The following is a 20,081-nucleotide window of genomic DNA, read 5'->3' as shown; positions in this document are numbered from 1 at the left end:
AGTGAACTGGTGCATTACCAATTAGGTGCTCCGGCATGGGATAAGCATAAGTCAAAGACTCTATGAAATCTCAAGTGTAGAACTGATTGCGTGTTTATCGCTAGAGTGACAGAAGAAGGGAACAGGATACCAGTGGATTGGCAAGGAACATAACCCGACTACACGTCTTCATAAAACATCTTACGTTGTACATTACGCTATTCTACTTCACTCAGCATGTGAGATCCTGAGACTCGAAAAGTTCTGCTAGCTAATATTAGCATAAATCTATAGCTTAACAACCCTGGTGGTAGACTTGTATACAAGTTGAATCTTTCATCAACATTTTTCCTAACTATAGTCTTATTTGTAAAAATAGGCTATATTTGGCCCGTTTACATGGAGTCTATCAGCAGCAAATTGTTTACAAACCCCAACACAGTACCTTGTAGTGGTGTTTCTACACTTTCCAAATATGCCTCTGTTTTTCAACTTTGGTGCCCATCTTCATGTAAATGGCCATGTTAATTATATGCAAATGAGGAGAAAAATGCTTTGCTTTGCCCGGGAAACTAGAGCTGAGACTGAAGCCCATCAAGCTACGGTATACCCGCAAAGAACTAGTGCCTTCATTTTCATAGGAATAAAACAGCAATTTCTATGAAATTTTGCTCCAGAACTCAGCAAGGGTCCTATGAGTGGAAACTCCACTACAAACTAATGTGCTTAACTAAATTTACTTATGACACACTCCATCTAACCATAACAGAGATCCTGTTCCTGAAACCAAAGTACCAAAGCGTGGGTAAGATTTAAGCTAACACAAAGGCTTCAGCGAGAGTCGAACTCGCGACCCCTGGTTTACAAGACCAGTGCTCTAACCTTTGAGCTATGAAGCCTTCCTAGACCTATGTGTATATCGATATGTCGGAGCAAAGCTTTGTTTTAGAGCTCTAGAAGCTCTTTGGTGGTGTTTGTATTGATGACGGTAAAATACTTCATGGTAAAAGCACGTGGAAACAGTTGAAAAATCTTCCTTTAGCAATGAATTTGACATTGCTATAGAAGAAGATCAATTTGCTAGGTACATGAAGGCTTATTCTTACCCGACCAGAGTAATAATTATTGCGTAAGACTTGTAAAACCTGTAAAGATGGATATGAGAAATATTCTAATACATGTTAGAGCTGCTCCACATTATAAAGAGTTTCAACGGGAGGTTGAACATGCCTAAATTCCTATTTAGACAGGCAAACATCTGAATGTTATAGATACCAAACAGAGATGCATCTCCACTCAAAGCGAGAAATGCTCCATGAGGATTTCATTTTCAAAGGTACAGTATTTAACCACCGTGTCTAAATGTTTTCTGGGTCTATATTTGACATCTTAGACCAAGCTAGTAGGGTGATGGTCAGTCGGAAGGATCGACGTGATCTTTCACAAAAGTGCGAGCTGCAAAGGCTCCAGCGAGAATTGAACTCGCGACACCTGGTTTACAAGACCAGTGCTCTAACCACTGAGCTATGAAGCCAAGACAAAAACTCCTCTTCCTTTGGTTTACTTTTCCAAACCTCCTCCACAGTGAACTGGTGCATTACCAATTAGGTGCTCCGGCATGGGATAAGCATAAGTCAAAGACTCTATGAAATCTCAAGTGTAGAACTGATTGCGTGTTTATCGCTAGAGTGACAGAAGAAGGGAACAGGATACCAGTGGATTGGCAAGGAACATAACCCGACTACACGTCTTCATAAAACATCTTACGTTGTACATTACGCTATTCCACTTCACTCAGCATGTGAGATCCTGACACTCGAAAAGTTCTGCTAGCTAATATTAGCATAAATCTATAGCTTAACAACCCTGGTGGTAAACTTGTATACAAGTTGAATCTTTCATCAACATTTTTCCTAACTATAGTCTTATTTGTAAAAATAGGCTATATTTGGCCCGTTTACATGGAGTCTATCAGCAGCAAATTGTTTACAAACCCCAACACAGTACCTTGTAGTGGTGTTTCTACACTTTCCAAATATGCCTCTGTTTTTCAACTTTGGTGCCCATCTTCATGTAAATGGCCATGTTAATTATATGCAAATGAGCAGAAAAATGCTTTGCTTTGCCCGGGAAACTAGAGCTGAGACTGAAGCCCATCAAGCTACGGCATACCCGCAAAGAACTAGTGCCTTCATTTTCATAGGAATAAAACAGCAATTTCTATGAAATTTTGCTCCAGAACTCAGCAAGGGTCCTATGAGTGGAAACTCCACTACAAACTAATGTGCTTAACTAAATTTACTTATGACACACTCCATCTAACCATAACAGAGATCCTGTTCCTGAAACCAAAGTAACAAAGCGTGGGTAAGATTTAAGCTAACACAAAGGCTTCAGCGAGAGTCGAACTCGCGACCCCTGGTTTACAAGACCAGTGCTCTAACCTCTGAGCTATGAAGCCTTCCTAGACCTATGTGTATATCGATATGTCGGAGCAAAGCTTTGTTTTAGAGCTCTAGAAGCTCTTTGGTGGTGTTTGTATTGATGACGGTAAAATACTTCATTGTAAAAGCACATGGAAACAGTTGAAAAATCTTCCTTTAGCAATGAATTTGACATTGCCATTGAAGAAGATCAATTTGCTAGGTACATGAAGGCTTATTCTTACCCGACCAGAGTAATAATTATTGCGTAAGACTTGTAAAACCTGTAAAGATGGATATGAGAAATATTCTAATACATGTTAGAGCTGCTCCACATTATAAAGAGTTTCAACGGGAGGTTGAACATGCCTAATTTCCTATTTAGACAGGCAAACATCTGAATGTTATAGATACCAAACAGAGATGCATCTCCACTCAAAGCGAGAAATGCTCCATAAGGATTTCATTTTCAAAGGTACAGTATTTAACCACCGTGTCTAAATGTTTTCTGGGTCTATATTTGACATCTTAGACCAAGCTAGTAGGGTGATGGTCAGTCGGAAGGATCGACGTGATCTTTCACAAAAGTGCGAGCAGCAAAGGCTCCAGCGAGAATTGAACTCGCGACCCCTGGTTTACAAGACCAGTGCTCTAACCACTGAGCTATGAAGCCAAGACAAAAACTCCCCTTCCTTTGGTTTACTTTTCCAAACCTCCTCCACAGTGAACTGGTGCATTACCAATTAGGTGCTCCGGCATGGGATAAGCATAAGTCAAAGACTCTATGAAATCTCAAGTGTAGAACTGATTGCGTGTTTATCGCTAGAGTGACAGAAGAAGGGAACAGGATACCAGTGGATTGGCAAGGAACATAACCCGACTACACGTCTTCATAAAACATCTTACGTTGTACATTACGCTATTCCACTTCACTCAGCATGTGAGATCCTGAGACTCGAAAAGTTCTGCTAGCTAATATTAGCATAAATCTATAGCTTAACAACCCTGGTGGTAGACTTGTATACAAGTTGAATCTTTCATCAACATTTTTCCTAACTATAGTCTTATTTGTAAAAATAGGCTATATTTGGCCCGTTTACATGGAGTCTATCAGCAGCAAATTGTTTACAAACCCCAACACAGTACCTTGTAGTGGTGTTTCTACACTTTCCAAATATGCCTCTGTTTTTCAACTTTGGTGCCCATCTTCATGTAAATGGCCATGTTAATTATATGCAAATGAGGAGAAAAATGCTTTGCTTTGCCCGGGAAACTAGAGCTGAGACTGAAGCCCATCAAGCTACGGCATACCCGCAAAGAACTAGTGCCTTCATTTTCATAGGAATAAAACAGCAATTTCTATGAAATTTTGCTCCAGAACTCAGCAAGGGTCCTATGAGTGGAAACTCCACTACAAACTAATGTGGTTAACTACATTTACTTATGACACACTCCATCTAACCATAACAGAGATCCTGTTCCTGAAACCAAAGTACCAAAGCGTGGGTAAGATTTAAGCTAACACAAAGGCTCCAGCGAGAATTGAACTCGCGACCCCTGGTTTACGAGACCAGTGCTCTAACATCTGAGCTATGAAGCCTTCCTAGACCCATGTGTATATCGATATGTCGGAGCAAAGCTTTGTTTTAGAGCTCTAGAAGCTCTTTGGTGGTGTTTGTATTGATGACGGTAAAATACTTCATGGTAAAAGCACATGGAAACAGTTGAAAAATCTTCCTTTAGCAATGAATTTGACATTGCCATAGAAGAAGATCAATTTGCTAGGTACATGAAGGCTTATTCTTACCCGACCAGAGTAATAATTATTGCTTAAGACTTGTAAAACCTGTAAAGATGGATATGAGAAATATTCTAATACATGTTAGAGCTGCTCCACATTATAAAGAGTTTCAACGGGAGGTTGAACATGCCTAAATTCCTATTTAGACAGGCAAACATCTGAATGTTATAGATACCAAACAGAGATGCATCTCCACTCAAAGCGAGAAATGCTCCATGAGGATTTAATTTTCAAAGGTACAGTATTTAACCACCGTGTCTAAATGTTTTCTGGGTCTATATTTGACATCTTAGACCAAGCTAGTAGGGTGATGGTCAGTCGGAAGGATCGACGTGATCTTTCACAAAAGTGCGAGCAGCAAAGGCTCCAGCGAGAATTGAACTCGCGACCCCTGGTTTACAAGACCAGTGCTCTAACCACTGAGCTATGAAGCCAAGACAAAAACTCCCCTTCCTTTGGTTTACTTTTCCAAACCTCCTCCACAGTGAACTGGTGCATTACCAATTAGGTGCTCCGGCATGGGATAAGCATAAGTCAAAGACTCTATGAAATCTCAAGTGTAGAACTGATTGCGTGTTTATCGCTAGAGTGACAGAAGAAGGGAACAGGATACCAGTGGATTGGCAAGGAACATAACCCGACTACACGTCTTCATAAAACATCTTACGTTGTACATTACGCTATTCCACTTCACTCAGCATGTGAGATCCTGAGACTCGAAAAGTTCTGCTAGCTAATATTAGCATAAATCTATAGCTTAACAACCCTGGTGGTAGACTTGTATACAAGTTGAATCTTTCATCGACATTTTTCCTAACTATAGTCTTTTTTGTAAAAATAGGCTATATTTGGCCCGTTTACATGGAGTCTATCAGCAGCAAATTGTTTACAAACCCCAACACAGTACCTTGTAGTGGTGTTTCTACACTTTCCAAATATGCCTCTGTTTTTCAACTTTGGTGCCCATCTTCATGTAAATGGCCATGTTAATTATATGCAAATGAGGAGAAAAATGCTTTGCTTTGCCCGGGAAACTAGAGCTGAGACTGAAGCCCATCAAGCTACGGCATACCCGCAAAGAACTAGTGCCTTCATTTTCATAGGAATAAAACAGCAATTTCTATGAAATTTTGCTCCAGAACTCAGCAAGGGTCCTATGAGTGGAAACTCCACTACAAACTAATGTGGTTAACTACATTTACTTATGACACACTCCATCTAACCATAACAGAGATCCTGTTCCTGAAACCAAAGTAACAAAGCGTGAGTAAGATTTAAGCTAACACAAAGGCTTCAGCGAGAGTCGAACTCGCGACCCCTGGTTTACGAGACCAGTGCTCTAACCTCTGAGCTATGAAGCCTTCCTAGACCTATGTGTATATCGATATGTCGGAGCAAAGCTTTGTTTTAGAGCTCTAGAAGCTCTTTGGTGGTGTTTGTATTGATGACGGTAAAATACTTCATGGTAAAAGCACATGGAAACAGTTGAAAAATCTTCCTTTAGCAATGAATTTGACATTGCCATAGAAGAAGATCAATTTGCTAGGTACATGAAGGCTTATTCTTACCCGACCAGAGTAATAATTATTGCGTAAGACTTGTAAAACCTGTAAAGATGGATATGAGAAATATTCTAATACATGTTAGAGCTGCTCCACATTATAAAGAGTTTCAACGGGAGGTTGAACATGCCTAAATTCCTATTTAGACAGGCAAACATCTGAATGTTATAGATACCAAACAGAGATGCATCTCCACTCAAAGCGAGAAATGCTCCATGAGGATTTCATTTTCAAAGATACAGTATTTAACCACCGTGTCTAAATGTTTTCTGGGTCTATATTTGACATCTTAGACCAAGCTAGTAGGGTGATGGTCAGTCGAAAGGATCGACGTGATCTTTCACAAAAGTGCGAGCAGCAAAGGCTCCAGCGAGAATTGAACTCGCGACCCCTGGTTTACAAGACCAGTGCTCTAACCACTGAGCTATGAAGCCAAGACAAAAAACTTCACTTCCTTTGGTTTACTTTTCCAAACCTCCTCCACAGTGAACTGGCGCATTACCAATTAGGTGCTCCGGCATGGGATAAGCATAAGTCAAAGACTCTATGAAATCTCAAGTGTAGAACTGATTGCGTGTTTATCGCTAGAGTGACAGAAGAAGGGAACAGGATACCAGTGGATTGGCAAGGAACATAACCCGACTACACGTCTTCATAAAAAATCTTACGTTGTACATTACGCTATTCCACTTCACTCGGCATGTGAGATCCTGAGACTCGAAAAGTTCTGCTAGCTAATATTAGCATAAATCTATAGCTTAACAACCCTGGTGGTAGACTTGTATACAAGTTGAATCTTTCATCAACATTTTTCCTAACTATAGTCTTATTTGTAAAAATAGGCTATATTTGGCCCGTTTACATGGAGTCTATCAGCAGCAAATTGTTTACAAACCCCAACACAGTACCTTGTAGTGGTGTTTCTACACTTTCCAAATATGCCTCTGTTTTTCAACTTTGGTGCCCATCTTCATGTAAATGGCCATGTTAATTATATGCAAATGAGGAGAAAAATGCTTTGCTTTGCCCGGGAAACTAGAGCTGAGACTGAAGCCCATCAAGCTACGGCATACCCGCAAAGAACTAGTGCCTTCATTTTCATAGGAATAAAACAGCAATTTCTATGAAATTTTGCTCCAGAACTCAGCAAGGGTCCTATGAGTGGAAACTCCACTACAAACTAATGTGCTTAACTAAATTTACTTATGACACACTCCATCTAACCATAACAGAGATCCTGTTCCTGAAACCAAAGTACCAAAGCGTGGGTAAGATTTAAGCTAACACAAAGGCTTCAGCGAGAGTCGAACTCGCGACCCCTGGTTTACGAGACCAGTGCTCTAACCTCTGAGCTATGAAGCCTTCCTAGACCTATGTGTATATCGATATGTCGGAGCAAAGCTTTGTTTTAGAGCTCTAGAAGCTCTTTGGTGGTGTTTGTATTGATGACGGTAAAATACTTCATGGTAAAAGCACATGGAAACAGTTGAAAAATCTTCCTTTAGCAATGAATTTGACATTGCCATAGAAGAAGATCAATTTGCTAGGTACATGAAGGCTTATTCTTACCCGACCAGAGTAATAATTATTGCGTAAGACTTGTAAAACCTGTAAAGATGGATATGAGAAATATTCTAATACATGTTAGAGCTGCTCCACATTATAAAGAGTTTCAACGGGAGGTTGAACATGCCTAAATTCCTATTTAGACAGGCAAACATCTGAATGTTATAGATACCAAACAGAGATGCATCTCCACTCAAAGCGAGAAATGCTCCATGAGGATTTCATTTTCAAAGGTACAGTATTTAACCACCGTGTCTAAATGTTTTCTGGGTCTATATTTGACATCTTAGACCAAGCTAGTAGGGTGATGGTCAGTCGGAAGGATCGACGTGATCTTTCACAAAAGTGAGAGCAACAAAGGCTCCAGCGAGAATTGAACTCGCGACCCCTGGTTTACAAGACCAGTGTTCTAACCACTGAGCTATGAAGCCAAGACAAAAACTCCACTTCCTTTGGTTTACTTTTCCAAACCTCCTCCACAGTGAACTGGTGCATTACCAATTAGGTGCTCCGGCATGGGATAAGCATAAGTCAAATACTCTATAAAATCTCAATTTTAGAACTGATTGCGTGTTTATCGCTAGAGTGACAGAAGAAGGGAACAGGATACCAGTGGATTGGCAAGGAACATAACCCGACTACACGTCTTCATAAAACATCTTACGTTGTACATTACGCTATTCCACTTCACTCGGCATGTGAGATCCTGAGACTCGAAAAGTTCTGCTAGCTAATATTAGCATAAATCTATAGCTTAACAACCCTGGTGGTAGACTTGTATACAAGTTCAATCTTTCATCAACATTTTTCCTAACTATAGTCTTATTTGTAAAAATAGGCTATATTTGGCCCGTTTACATGGAGTCTATCAGCAGCAAATTGTTTACAAACCCCAACACAGTACCTTGTAGTGGTGTTTCTACACTTTCCAAATATGCCTCTGTTTTTCAACTTTGGTGCCCATCTTCATGTAAATGGCCATGTTAATTATATGCAAATGAGGAGAAAAATGCTTTGCTTTGCCCGGGAAACTAGAGCTGAGACTGAAGCCCATCAAGCTACGGCATACCCGCAAAGAACTAGTGCCTTCATTTTCATAGGAATAAAACAGCAATTTCTATGAAATTTTGCTCCAGAACTCAGCAAGGGTCCTATGAGTGGAAACTCCACTACAAACTAATGTGGTTAACTAAATTTACTTATGACACACTCCATCTAACCATAACAGAGATCCTGTTCCTGAAACCAAAGTACCAAAGCGTGGGTAAGATTTAAGCTAACACAAAGGCTTCAGCGAGAGTCGAACTCGCGACCCCTGGTTTACGAGACCAGTGCTCTAACCTCTGAGCTATGAAGCCTTCCTAGACCTATTTGTATATCGATATGTCGGAGCAAAGCTTTGTTTTAGAGCTCTAGAAGCTCTTTGGTGGTGTTTGTATTGATGACGGTAAAATACTTCATGGTAAAAGCACATGGAAACAGTTGAAAAATTTTCCTTTAGCAATGAATTTGACATTGCCATAGAAGAAGATCAATTTGCTAGGTACATGAAGGCTTATTCTTACCCGACCAGAGTAATAATTATTGCGTAAGACTTGTAAAACCTGTAAAGATGGATATGAGAAATATTCTAATACATGTTACAGCTGCTCCACATTATAAAGAGTTTCAACGGGAGGTTGAACATGCCTAATTTCCTATTTAGACAGGCAAACATCTGAATGTTATAGATACCAAACAGAGATGCATCTCCACTCAAAGCGAGAAATGCTCCATGAGGATTTCATTTTCAAAGGTACAGTATTTAACCACCGTGTCTAAATGTTTTCTGGGTCTATATTTGACATCTTAGACCAAGCTAGTAGGGTGATGGTCAGTCGGAAGGATCGACGTGATCTTTCACAAAAGTGCGAGCAGCAAAGGCTCCAGCGAGAATTGAACTCGCGACCCCTGGTTTACAAGACCAGTGCTCTAACCACTGAGCTATGAAGCCAAGACAAAAACTCCCCTTCCTTTGGTTTACTTTTCCAAACCTCCTCCACAGTGAACTGGTGCATTACCAATTAGGTGCTCCGGCATGGGATAAGCATAAGTCAAAGACTCTATGAAATCTCAAGTGTAGAACTGATTGCGTGTTTATCGCTAGAGTGACAGAAGAAGGGAACAGGATACCAGTGGATTGGCAAGGAACATAACCCGACTACACGTCTTCATAAAACATCTTACGTTGTACATTACGCTATTCCACTTCACTCAGCATGTGAGATCCTGAGACTCGAAAAGTTCTGCTAGCTAATATTAGCATAAATCTATAGCTTAACAACCCTGGTGGTAGACTTGTATACAAGTTGAATCTTTCATCAACATTTTTCCTAACTATAGTCTTATTTGTAAAAATAGGCTATATTTGGCCCGTTTACATGGAGTCTATCAGCAGCAAATTGTTTACAAACCCCAACACAGTACCTTGTAGTGGTGTTTCTACACTTTCCAAATATGCCTCTGTTTTTCAACTTTGGTGCCCATCTTCATGTAAATGGCCATGTTAATTATATGCAAATGAGGAGAAAAATGTTTTGCTTTGCCCGGGAAACTAGAGCTGAGACTGAAGCCCATCAAGCTACGGCATACCCGCAAAGAACTAGTGCCTTCATTTTCATAGGAATAAAACAGCAATTTCTATGAAATTTTGCTCCAGAACTCAGCAAGGGTCCTATGAGTGGAAACTCCACTACAAACTAATGTGGTTAACTACATTTACTTATGACACACTCCATCTAACCATAACAGAGATCCTGTTCCTGAAACCAAAGTAACAAACCGTGGGTAAGATTTAAGCTAACACAAAGGCTTCAGCGAGAGTCGAACTCGCGACCCCTGGTTTACGAGACCAGTGCTCTAACCTCTGAGATATGAAGCCTTCCTAGACCTATGTGTATATCGATATGTCGGAGCAAAGCTTTGTTTTAGAGCTCTAGAAGCTCTTTGGTGGTGTTTGTATTGATGACGGTAAAATACTTCATGGTAAAAGCACATGGAAACAGTTGAAAAATCTTCCTTTAGCAATGAATTTGACATTGCCATAGAAGAAGATCAATTTGCTAGGTACATGAAGGCTTATTCTTACCCGACCAGAGTAATAATTATTGCGTAAGACTTGTAAAACCTGTAAAGATGGATATGAGAAATATTCTAATACATGTTAGAGCTGCTCCACATTATAAAGAGTTTCAACGGGAGGTTGAACATGCCTAAATTCCTATTTAGACAGGCAAACATCTGAATGTTATAGATACCAAACAGAGATGCATCTCCACTCAAAGCGAGAAATGCTCCATGAGGATTTCATTTTCAAAGGTACAGTATTTAACCACCGTGTCTAAATGTTTTCTGGGTCTATATTTGACATCTTAGACCAAGCTAGTAGGGTGATGGTCAGTCGGAAGGATCGACGTGATCTTTCACAAAAGTGCGAGCAGCAAAGGCTCCAGCAAGAATTGAACTCGCGACCCCTGGTTTACAAGACCAGTGCTCTAACCACTGAGCTATGAAGCCAAGACAAAAACTCCACTTCCTTTGGTTTACTTTTCCAAACCTCCTCCACAGTGAACTGGTGCATTACCAATTAGGTGCTCCGGCATGGGATAAGCATAAGTCAAATACTCTATAAAATCTCAATTTTAGAACTGATTGCGTGTTTATCGCTAGAGTGACAGAAGAAGGGAACAGGATACCAGTGGATTGGCAAGGAACATAACCCGACTACACGTCTTCATAAAACATCTTACGTTGTACATTACGCTATTCCACTTCACTCGGCATGTGAGATCCTGAGACTCGAAAAGTTCTGCTAGCTAATATTAGCATAAATCTATAGCTTAACAACCCTGGTGGTAGACTTGTATACAAGTTCAATCTTTCATCAACATTTTTCCTAACTATAGTCTTATTTGTAAAAATAGGCTATATTTGGCCCGTTTACATGGAGTCTATCAGCAGCAAATTGTTTACAAACCCCAACACAGTACCTTGTAGTGGTGTTTCTACACTTTCCAAATATGCCTCTGTTTTTCAACTTTGGTGCCCATCTTCATGTAAATGGCCATGTTAATTATATGCAAATGAGGAGAAAAATGCTTTGCTTTGCCCGGGAAACTAGAGCTGAGACTGAAGCCCATCAAGCTACGGCATACCCGCAAAGAACTAGTGCCTTCATTTTCATAGGAATAAAACAGCAATTTCTATGAAATTTTGCTCCAGAACTCAGCAAGGGTCCTATGAGTGGAAACTCCACTACAAACTAATGTGCTTAACTAAATTTACTTATGACACACTCCATCTAACCATAACAGAGATCCTGTTCCTGAAACCAAAGTACCAAAGCGTGGGTAAGATTTAAGCTAACACAAAGGCTTCAGCGAGAGTCGAACTCGCGACCCCTGGTTTACGAGACCAGTGCTCTAACCTCTGAGCTATGAAGCCTTCCTAGACCTATGTGTATATCGATATGTCGGAGCAAAGCTTTGTTTTAGAGCTCTAGAAGCTCTTTGGTGGTGGTTGTATTGATGACGGTAAAATACTTCATGGTAAAAGCACATGGAAACAGTTGAAAAATTTTCCTTTAGCAATGAATTTGACATTGGCATAGAAGAAGATCAATTTGCTAGGTACATGAAGGCTTATTCTTACCCGACCAGAGTAATAATTATTGCGTAAGACTTGTAAAACCTGTAAAGATGGATATGAGAAATATTCTAATACATGTTAGAGCTGCTCCACATTATAAAGAGTTTCAACGGGAGGTTGAACATGCCTAAATTCCTATTTAGACAGGCAAACATCTGAATGTTATAGATACCAAACAGAGATGCATCTCCACTCAAAGCGAGAAATGCTCCATGAGGATTTCATTTTCAAAGGTACAGTATTTAACCACCGTGTCTAAATGTTTTCTGGGTCTATATTTGACATCTTAGACCAAGCTAGTAGGGTGATGGTCAGTCGGAAGGATCGACGTGATTTTTCACAAAAGTGCGAGCAGCGAAGGCTCCAGCGAGAATTGAACTCGCGACACCTGGTTTACAAGACCAGTGCTCTAACCACTGAGCTATGAAGCCAAGACAAAAACTCCTCTTCCTTTGGTTTACTTTTCCAAACCTCCTCCACAGTGAACTGGTGCATTACCAATTAGGTGCTCCGGCATGGGATAAGCATAAGTCAAAGACTCTATGAAATCTCAAGTGTAGAACTGATTGCGTGTTTATCGCTAGAGTGACAGAAGAAGGGAACAGGATACCAGTGGATTGGCAAGGAACATAACCCGACTACACGTCTTCATAAAACATCTTACGTTGTACATTACGCTATTCCACTTCACTCAGCATGTGAGATCCTGACACTCGAAAAGTTCTGCTAGCTAATATTAGCATAAATCTATAGCTTAACAACCCTGGTGGTAGACTTGTATACAAGTTGAATCTTTCATCAACATTTTTCCTAACTATAGTCTTATTTGTAAAAATAGGCTATATTTGGCCCGTTTACATGGAGTCTATCAGCAGCAAATTGTTTACAAACCCCAACACAGTACCTTGTAGTGGTGTTTCTACACTTTCCAAATATGCCTCTGTTTTTCAACTTTGGTGCCCATCTTCATGTAAATGGCCATGTTAATTATATGCAAATGAGCAGAAAAATGCTTTGCTTTGCCCGGGAAACTAGAGCTGAGACTGAAGCCCATCAAGCTACGGCATACCCGCAAAGAACTAGTGCCTTCATTTTCATAGGAATAAAACAGCAATTTCTATGAAATTTTGCTCCAGAACTCAGCAAGGGTCCTATGAGTGGAAACTCCACTACAAACTAATGTGGTTAACTAAATTTACTTATGACACACTCCATCTAACCATAACAGAGATCCTGTTCCTGAAACCAAAGTAACAAAGCGTGGGTAAGATTTAAGCTAACACAAAGGCTTCAGTGAGAGTCGAACTCGCGACCCCTGGTTTAAGAGACCAGTGCTCTAACCTCTGAGCTATGAAGCCTTCCTAGACCTATGTGTATATCGATATGTCGGAGCAAAGCTTTGTTTTAGAGCTCTAGAAGCTCTTTGGTGGTGTTTGTATTGATGACGGTAAAATACTTCATTGTAAAAGCACATGGAAACAGTTGAAAAATCTTCCTTTAGCAATGAATTTGACATTGCCATTGAAGAAGATCAATTTGCTAGGTACATGAAGGCTTATTCTTACCCGACCAGAGTAATAATTATTGCGTAAGACTTGTAAAACCTGTAAAGATGGATATGAGAAATATTCTAATACATGTTAGAGCTGCTCCACATTATAAAGAGTTTCAACGGGAGGTTGAACATGCCTAATTTCCTATTTAGACAGGCAAACATCTGAATGTTATAGATACCAAACAGAGATGCATCTCCACTCAAAGCGAGAAATGCTCCATAAGGATTTCATTTTCAAAGGTACAGTATTTAACCACCGTGTCTAAATGTTTTCTGGGTCTATATTTGACATCTTAGACCAAGCTAGTAGGGTGATGGTCAGTCGGAAGGATCGACGTGATCTTTCACAAAAGTGCGAGCAGCAAAGGCTCCAGCGAGAATTGAACTCGCGACCCCTGGTTTACAAGACCAGTGCTCTAACCACTGAGCTATGAAGCCAAGACAAAAACTCCCCTTCCTTTGGTTTACTTTTCCAAACCTCCTCCACAGTGAACTGGTGCATTACCAATTAGGTGCTCCGGCATGGGATAAGCATAAGTCAAAGACTCTATGAAATCTCAAGTGTAGAACTGATTGCGTGTTTATCGCTAGAGTGACAGAAGAAGGGAACAGGATACCAGTGGATTGGCAAGGAACATAACCCGACTACACGTCTTCATAAAACATCTTACGTTGTACATTACGCTATTCCACTTCACTCAGCATGTGAGATCCTGAGACTCGAAAAGTTCTGCTAGCTAATATTAGCATAAATCTAGAGCTTAACAACCCTGGTGGTAGACTTGTATACAAGTTGAATCTTTCAACAACATTTTTCCTAACTATAGTCTTATTTGTAAAAATAGGCTATATTTGGCCCGTTTACATGGAGTCTATCAGCTGCAAATTGTTTACAAACCCCAACACAGTACCTTGTAGTGGTGTTTCTACACTTTCCAAATATGCCTCTGTTTTTCAACTTTGGTGCCCATCTTCATGTAAATGGCCATGTTAATTATATGCAAATGAGGAGAAAAATGCTTTGCTTTGCCCGGGAAACTAGAGCTGAGACTGAAGCCCATCAAGCTACGGCATACCCGCAAAGAACTAGTGCCTTCATTTTCATAGGAATAAAACAGCAATTTCTATGAAATTTTGCTCCAGAACTCAGCAAAGGTCCTATGAGTGGAAACTCCACTACAAACTAATGTGGTTAACTAAATTTACTTATGACACACTCCATCTAACCATAACAGAGATGCTGTTCCTGAAACCAAAGTAACAAAGCGTGGGTAAGATTTAAGCTAACACAAAGGCTTCAGCGAGAGTCGAACTCGCGACCCCTGGTTTACGAGACCAGTGCTCTAACATCTGAGCTATGAAGCCTTCCTAGACCTATGTGTATATCGATATGTCGGAGCAAAGCTTTGTTTTAGAGCTCTAGAAGCTCTTTGGTGGTGTTTGTATTGATGACGGTAAAATACTTCATGGTAAAAGCACATGGAAACAGTTGAAAAATCTTCCTTTAGCAATGAATTTGACATTGCCATAGAAGAAGATCAATTTGCTAGGTACATGAAGGCTTATTCTTACCCGACCAGAGTAATAATTATTGCGTAAGACTTGTAAAACCTGTAAAGATGGATATGAGAAATATTCTAATACATGTTAGAGCTGCTCCACATTATAAAGAGTTTCAACGGGAGGTTGAACATGCCTAAATTCCTATTTAGACAGGCAAACATCTGAATGTTATAGATACCAAACAGAGATGCATCTCCACTCAAAGCGAGAAATGCTCCATGAGGATTTCATTTTCAAAGGTACAGTATTTAACCACCGTGTCTAAATGTTTTCTGGGTCTATATTTGACATCTTAGACCAAGCTAGTAGGGTGATGGTCAGTCGGAAGGATCGACGTGATCTTTCACAAAAGTGCGAGCAGCAAAGGCTCCAGCGAGAATTGAACTCGCGACCCCTGGTTTACAAGACCAGTGCTCTAACCACTGAGCTATGAAGCCAAGACAAAAACTCGCCTTCCTTTGGTTTACTTTTCCAAACCTCCTCCACAGTGAACTGGTGCATTACCAATTAGGTGCTCCGGCATGGGATAAGCATAAGTCAAAGACTCTATGAAATCTCAAGTGTAGAACTGATTGCGTGTTTATCGCTAGAGTGACAGAAGAAGGGAACAGGATACCAGTGGATTGGCAAGGAACATAACCCGACTACACGTCTTCATAAAACATCTTACGTTGTACATTACGCTATTCCACTTCACTCAGCATGTGAGATCCTGAGACTCGAAAAGTTCTGCTAGCTAATATTAGCATAAATCTATAGCTTAACAACCCTGGTGGTAGACTTGTATACAAGTTGAATCTTTCATCAACATTTTTCCTAACTATAGTCTTATTTGTAAAAATAGGCTATATTTGGCCCGTTTACATGGAGTCTATCAGCAGCAAATTGTTTACAAACCCCAACACACTACCATGTAGTGGTGTTTCTACACTTTCCAAATATGCCTCTGTTTTTCAACTTTCGTGCCCATCTTCATGTAAATGGCCATGTTAATTATATGCAAATGAGGAGAAAAATGCTTTGCTTTGCCCGGGAAACTAGAGCTGAGACTGAAGCCCATCAAGCTACGGCATACCCGCAAAGAACTAGTGCCTTCATTTTCATAGGAATAAAACAGCAATTTCTATGAAATTTTGCTCCAGAACTCAGCAAGGGTCCTATGAGTGGAAACTCCACTACAAACTAATGTGCTTAACTAAATCTACTTATGACACACTCCATCTAACCATAACAGAGATCCTGTTCCTGAAACCAAAGTACCAAAGCGTGGGTAAGATTTAAGCTAACACTAAGGATTCAGCGAGAATTGAACTCGCGACCCCTGGTTTACGAGACCAGTGCTCTAACCTCTGAGCTATGAAGCCTTCCTAGACCTATGTGTTTATCGATATGTCAGAGCAAAGCTTTGTTTTAGAGCTCTAGAAGCTCTTTGGTGGTGTTTGTATTGATGACGGTAAAATACTTCATGATAAAAGCACATGGAAACAGTTGAAAACTCTTCCTTTAGCAATGAATTTGACATTGCCATAGAAGAAGATCAATTTGCTAGGTACATGAAGGCTTATTCTTACCCGACCAGAGTAATAATTATTGCGTAAGACTTGTAAAACCTGTAAAGATGGATATGAGAAATATTCTAATACATCTTAGAGCTGCTCCACATTATAAAGAGTTTCAACGGGAGGTTGAACATGCCTAAATTCCTATTTAGACAGGCAAACATCTGAATGTTATAGATACCAAACAGAGATGCATCTCCACTCAAAGCGAGAAATGCTCCATGAGGATTTCATTTTCAAAGGTACAGTATTTAACCACCATGTCTAAATGTTTTCTGGGTCTATATTTGACATCTTAGACCAAGCTAGTAGGGTGATGGTCAGTCGGAAGGATCGACGTGATCTTTCACAAAAGTGCGAGCAGCAAAGGCTCCAGCGAGAATTGAACTCGCGACCCCTGGTTTACAAGACCAGTGCTCTAACCACTGAGCTATGAAGCCAAGACAAAAACTCCTCTTCCTTTGGTTTACTTTTCCAAACCTCCTCCACAGTGAACTGGTGCATTACCAATTAGGTGCTCCGGCATGGGATAAGCATAAGTCAAAGACTCTATGAAATCTCAAGTGTAGAACTGATTGCGTGTTTATCGCTAGAGTGACAGAAGAAGGGAACAGGATACCAGTGGATTGGCAAGGAACATAACCCGACTACACGTCTTCATAAAATATCTTACGTTGTACATTACGCTATTCCACTTCACTCGGCATGTGAGATCCTGAGACTCGAAAAGTTCTGCTAGCTAATATTAGCATAAATCTATAGCTTAACAACCCTGGTGGTAGACTTGTATACAAGTTGAATCTTTCATCAACATTTTTCCTAATTATAGTCTTATTTGTAAAAATAGGCTATATTTGGCCCGTTTACATGGAGTCTATCAGCAGCAAATTGTTTACAAACCCCAACACAGTACCTTGTAGTGGTGTTTCTACACTTTCCAAATATGCCTCTGTTTTTCAACTTTGGTGCCCATCTTCATGTAAATGGCCATGTTAATTATATGCAAATGAGGAGAAAAATGCTTTGCTTTGCCCGGGAAACTAGAGCTGAGACTGAAGCCCATCAAGCTACGGCATACCCGCAAAGAACTAGTGCCTTCATTTTCATAGGAATAAAACAGCAATTTCTATGAAATTTTGCTCCAGAACTCAGCAAGGGTCCTATGAGTGGAAACTCCACTACAAACAAATGTGCTTAACTAAATTTACTTATGACACACTCCATCTAACCATAACAGAGATCCTGTTCCTGAAACCAAAGTACCAAGGCGTGGGTAAGATTTAAGCTAACACAAAGGCTTCAGCAAGAGTCGAACTCGCGACCCCTGGTTTACGAGACCAGTGCTCTAACCTCTGAGATATGAAGCCTTCCTAGACCTATGTGTATATCGATATGTCGGAGCAAAGCTTTGTTTTAGAGCTCTAGAAGCTCTTTGGTGGTGTTTGTATTGATGACGGTAAAATACTTCATGGTAAAAGCACATGGAAACAGTTGAAAAATCTTCCTTTAGCAATGAATTTGACATTGCCATAGAAGAAGATCAATTTGCTAGGTACATGAAGGCTTATTCTTACCCGACCAGAGTAATAATTATTGCGTAAGACTTGTAAAACCTGTAAAGATGGATATGAGAAATATTCTAATACATGTTAGAGCTGCTCCACATTATAAAGAGTTTCAACGGGAGGTTGAACATGCCTAAATTCCTATTTAGACAGGCAAACATCTGAATGTTATAGATACCAAACAGAGATGCATCTCCACTCAAAGCGAGAAATGCTCCATGAGGATTTCATTTTCAAAGGTACAGTATTTAAGCACCGTGTCTAAATGTTTTCTGGGTCTATATTTGACATCTTAAACCAAGCTAGTAGGGTGATGGTCAGTCGGAAGGATCAACGTGATCTTTCACAAAAGTGCGAGCAGCAAAGGCTCCAGCGAGAATTGAACTCGCGACCCCTGGTTTACAAGACCAGTGCTCTAACCACTGAGCTATGAAGCCAAGACAAAAACTCCCCTTCCTTTGGTTTACTTTTCCAAACCTCCTCCACAGTGAACTGGTGCATTACCAATTAGGTGCTCCGGCATGGGATAAGCATAAGTCAAAGACTCTATGAAATCTCAAGTGTAGAACTGATTGCGTGTTTATCGCTAGAGTGACAGAAGAAGGGAACAGGATACCAGTGGATTGGCAAGGAACATAACCCGACTACACGTCTTCATAAAACATCTTACGTTGTACATTACGCTATTCCACTTCACTCAGCATGTGAGATCCTGAGACTCGAAAAGTTCTGCTAGCTAATATTAGCATAAATCTATAGCTTAACAACCCTGGTGGTAGACTTGTATACAAGTTGAATCTTTCATCAACATTTTTCCTAACTATAGTCTTATTTGTAAAAATAGGCTATATTTGGCCCGTTTACATGGAGTCTATCAGCAGCAAATTGTTTACAAACCCCAACACAGTACCTTGTAGTGGTGTTTCTACACTTTCCAAATATGCCTCTGTTTTTCAACTTTGGTGCCCATCTTCATGTAAATGGCCATGTTAATTATATGCAAATGAGGAGAAAAATGCTTTGCTTTGCCCGGGAAACTAGAGCTGAGACTGAAGCCCATCAAGCTACGGCATACCTGCAAAGAACTAGTGCCTTCATTTTCATAGGAATAAAACAGCAATTTCTATGAAATTTTGCTCCAGAACTCAGCAAGGGTCCTATGAGTGGAAACTCCACTACAAACTAATGTGGTTAACTACATTTACTTATGACACACTCCATCTAACCATAACAGAGATCCTGTTCCTGAAACCAAAGTAACAAAGCGTGGGTAAGATTTAAGCTAACACAAAGGCTTCAGCGAGAGTGGAACTCGCGACCCCTGGTTTACGAGACCAGTGCTCTAACATCTGAGCTATGAAGCCTTCCTAGACCTATATGTATATCGATATGTCGGAGCAAAGCTTTGTTTTAGAGCTCTAGAAGCTCTTTGGTGGTGTTTGTATTGATGACGGTAAAATACTTCATGGTAAAAGCACATGGAAACAGTTGAAAAATCTTCCTTTAGCAATGAATTTGACATTGCCATAGAAGAAGATCAATTTGCTAGGTACATGAAGGCTTATTCTTACCCGACCAGAGTAATAATTATTGCGTAAGACTTGTAAAACCTGTAAAGATGGATATGAGAAATATTCTAATACATGTTAGAGCTGCTCCACATTATAAAGAGTTTCAACGGGAGGTTGAACATGCCTAAATTCCTATTTAGACAGGCAAACATCTGAATGTTATAGATACCAAACAGAGATGCATCTCCACTCAAAGCGAGAAATGCTCCATGAGGATTTCATTTTCAAAGGTACAGTATTTAAGCACCGTG

General features: G+C 40.1%; 1 protein-coding gene and 24 non-coding genes across 25 annotated transcripts in view; all 25 read right to left on the bottom strand.

Annotated features, from left to right (window-relative positions):
* The window catches only part of APBA1 (amyloid beta precursor protein binding family A member 1), a 567,069-nt gene that overhangs the window by 276,836 nt on the left and 270,152 nt on the right, over positions 1-20,081 (bottom strand). The gene's annotated exons all lie outside the window — the stretch shown is intronic.
* Positions 806-878, bottom strand: TRNAT-UGU (transfer RNA threonine (anticodon UGU)). The gene has a single exon. It is a non-coding gene; the product is annotated as a tRNA-Thr (tRNA).
* On the bottom strand, positions 1,441-1,513 carry TRNAT-UGU (transfer RNA threonine (anticodon UGU)). The gene has a single exon. It is a non-coding gene; the product is annotated as a tRNA-Thr (tRNA).
* TRNAT-UGU (transfer RNA threonine (anticodon UGU)) lies at positions 2,368-2,440 on the bottom strand. Its single transcript has one exon. It is a non-coding gene; the product is annotated as a tRNA-Thr (tRNA).
* On the bottom strand, positions 3,003-3,075 carry TRNAT-UGU (transfer RNA threonine (anticodon UGU)). The gene has a single exon. It is a non-coding gene; the product is annotated as a tRNA-Thr (tRNA).
* Positions 3,930-4,002, bottom strand: TRNAT-CGU (transfer RNA threonine (anticodon CGU)). Its single transcript has one exon. It is a non-coding gene; the product is annotated as a tRNA-Thr (tRNA).
* TRNAT-UGU (transfer RNA threonine (anticodon UGU)) lies at positions 4,565-4,637 on the bottom strand. Its single transcript has one exon. It is a non-coding gene; the product is annotated as a tRNA-Thr (tRNA).
* On the bottom strand, positions 5,492-5,564 carry TRNAT-CGU (transfer RNA threonine (anticodon CGU)). The gene has a single exon. It is a non-coding gene; the product is annotated as a tRNA-Thr (tRNA).
* TRNAT-UGU (transfer RNA threonine (anticodon UGU)) lies at positions 6,127-6,199 on the bottom strand. The gene has a single exon. It is a non-coding gene; the product is annotated as a tRNA-Thr (tRNA).
* TRNAT-CGU (transfer RNA threonine (anticodon CGU)) lies at positions 7,055-7,127 on the bottom strand. The gene has a single exon. It is a non-coding gene; the product is annotated as a tRNA-Thr (tRNA).
* On the bottom strand, positions 7,690-7,762 carry TRNAT-UGU (transfer RNA threonine (anticodon UGU)). The gene has a single exon. It is a non-coding gene; the product is annotated as a tRNA-Thr (tRNA).
* Positions 8,617-8,689, bottom strand: TRNAT-CGU (transfer RNA threonine (anticodon CGU)). Its single transcript has one exon. It is a non-coding gene; the product is annotated as a tRNA-Thr (tRNA).
* On the bottom strand, positions 9,252-9,324 carry TRNAT-UGU (transfer RNA threonine (anticodon UGU)). Its single transcript has one exon. It is a non-coding gene; the product is annotated as a tRNA-Thr (tRNA).
* On the bottom strand, positions 10,179-10,251 carry TRNAT-CGU (transfer RNA threonine (anticodon CGU)). Its single transcript has one exon. It is a non-coding gene; the product is annotated as a tRNA-Thr (tRNA).
* On the bottom strand, positions 10,814-10,886 carry TRNAT-UGU (transfer RNA threonine (anticodon UGU)). Its single transcript has one exon. It is a non-coding gene; the product is annotated as a tRNA-Thr (tRNA).
* On the bottom strand, positions 11,741-11,813 carry TRNAT-CGU (transfer RNA threonine (anticodon CGU)). The gene has a single exon. It is a non-coding gene; the product is annotated as a tRNA-Thr (tRNA).
* On the bottom strand, positions 12,376-12,448 carry TRNAT-UGU (transfer RNA threonine (anticodon UGU)). The gene has a single exon. It is a non-coding gene; the product is annotated as a tRNA-Thr (tRNA).
* TRNAT-UGU (transfer RNA threonine (anticodon UGU)) lies at positions 13,938-14,010 on the bottom strand. The gene has a single exon. It is a non-coding gene; the product is annotated as a tRNA-Thr (tRNA).
* Positions 14,865-14,937, bottom strand: TRNAT-CGU (transfer RNA threonine (anticodon CGU)). The gene has a single exon. It is a non-coding gene; the product is annotated as a tRNA-Thr (tRNA).
* On the bottom strand, positions 15,500-15,572 carry TRNAT-UGU (transfer RNA threonine (anticodon UGU)). Its single transcript has one exon. It is a non-coding gene; the product is annotated as a tRNA-Thr (tRNA).
* On the bottom strand, positions 16,427-16,499 carry TRNAT-CGU (transfer RNA threonine (anticodon CGU)). The gene has a single exon. It is a non-coding gene; the product is annotated as a tRNA-Thr (tRNA).
* On the bottom strand, positions 17,062-17,134 carry TRNAT-UGU (transfer RNA threonine (anticodon UGU)). The gene has a single exon. It is a non-coding gene; the product is annotated as a tRNA-Thr (tRNA).
* On the bottom strand, positions 17,989-18,061 carry TRNAT-CGU (transfer RNA threonine (anticodon CGU)). The gene has a single exon. It is a non-coding gene; the product is annotated as a tRNA-Thr (tRNA).
* On the bottom strand, positions 18,624-18,696 carry TRNAT-UGU (transfer RNA threonine (anticodon UGU)). Its single transcript has one exon. It is a non-coding gene; the product is annotated as a tRNA-Thr (tRNA).
* Positions 19,551-19,623, bottom strand: TRNAT-CGU (transfer RNA threonine (anticodon CGU)). The gene has a single exon. It is a non-coding gene; the product is annotated as a tRNA-Thr (tRNA).

Source organism: Leptodactylus fuscus, chromosome 1 (assembly GCF_031893055.1).
Source record: "Leptodactylus fuscus isolate aLepFus1 chromosome 1, aLepFus1.hap2, whole genome shotgun sequence".
In the NCBI taxonomy this organism is placed as follows: Eukaryota; Metazoa; Chordata; class Amphibia; order Anura; family Leptodactylidae; genus Leptodactylus; species Leptodactylus fuscus.
The sequence above is the reverse complement of the archived record's forward strand: the minus strand, read 5'-3'. Positions and strand labels throughout refer to the sequence as shown.